This window comes from Amphimedon queenslandica, unplaced genomic scaffold (assembly GCF_000090795.2).
Source record: "Amphimedon queenslandica unplaced genomic scaffold, v1.1 AMPQUscaffold_13362, whole genome shotgun sequence".
Taxonomy (NCBI): Eukaryota; Metazoa; Porifera; class Demospongiae; order Haplosclerida; family Niphatidae; genus Amphimedon; species Amphimedon queenslandica.
In genome coordinates, this window is record NW_003546402.1 from 118,760 (window position 1) to 120,150 (window position 1,391).

The window sequence follows — 1,391 nt, forward strand, 5'->3', positions numbered from 1 at the left end:
ATTGAGTAGGATTCCGAACAACCAACGAAAATACGAAATGAAAATCCTACTCTCGTGATGCAAATTCTACTCTACATTGTACTGTTAATGTTATTATTTAAAAGTTATGGATCACCTTACAATGTAAAGTAGAATTTGCGTCACGAGAGTAGGATTTTCATTTCATATTTTCGTTGGTTGTTCGGAATCCTACTCAATCTTGTTTTTTTTAATTTTTTATGTTCTTGTTTGTGTTAATTTTTTTAATAATATTTATACTATTTTTTCAGTTACAATTGTGATACTTTTTGATTTTACACAAACAATAAGTTTCTTTATTATTGTTGTCATTGTTATGATTTTCCAGCATTTATGAGGGACAGCACTGATTGAATTGAATAGATATGGTGAAGGAATACTGATGACAAGTGAAATGAATACTAAAGTCTTGATGTGAATCCTTGTTCAAGAAGCTCTATCTTCCCAGCAATCCTGTAGCTATTCCTGCTGAATGCTGCAGGTTCTTCCTGTTGTCAAGTTCATATTATCATTAGTAACATAACAGTAATTAATTGTTTTGTGTTTTTGAAATAAAATAATTCATTACACACTTGATATATGCAAGATTAATACCTTCTTTTAGCTGGAAAGCTCCACTAAGTATTGCAATTTGATTCCAAGCATAGCTAGCCTATAGCTAGGTAAAAATACTTGCTGTTCCCAGTTCTGAGATCTGAGCATGCGCGACCACGCCCAAATTTTGGAGCACATGCTTCATGATGCTTGATGCTTCTTTAATTAATAAAATGGCGGTATGAGGTAAGCTGGTGCGATCCAACAGTCACAGTATCACTTCTTCCTTTCTTGGAGAATGATTCTAGGGGGACAAGGACCTGCGCATACCCTTTTGGAGTAGAATGGTGTAAGAATTAGCCTTCTATCACCAGACAAGAACGATATATCGACCGACAACTGGATTGACAGGACTAACTTGATGATGATGATGATGAAGATGAAAAAAGGTGGCTGAACAAAACGGCCGGTTTGCAGATTTTTGATGTTTGTCCCAGAAAAGGTCTAGAGCCACGCTAGTGGTACCATTGGAGTCCTCTGGTCAAGATAAGGTCCTCTAAGAAGTTTGGTAAGCATAGGAGCTCGTTTTCCCGGTATAGCAAGGCTGCAAAAGTCGTGGCAGCCATTTTGTTTGGGGGTGAATCCTACTTAGTAACGCTACCGCGTTACTAATATTGGCCCAAATTTTTGAGTAACTTTAAAAATTCAATAAAAATTTAACCTTGATTGAAATCAACTCAAACTTTCTACAGAGCCTAAAAAAATGTGTATATACATGTATCAGAAAAAATTGTAAAAGTTTAGAATTCCGTTGGAGCCATTTTTGATGAAATTGCACT

General features: G+C 35.7%; 1 protein-coding gene across 1 annotated transcript in view; it reads left to right on the forward strand.

The window, feature by feature from the left end:
• The window catches only part of LOC100641639 (myoferlin-like), an 18,292-nt gene that overhangs the window by 4,849 nt on the left and 12,052 nt on the right, over positions 1 to 1,391 (forward strand). The window lies entirely within an intron of this gene.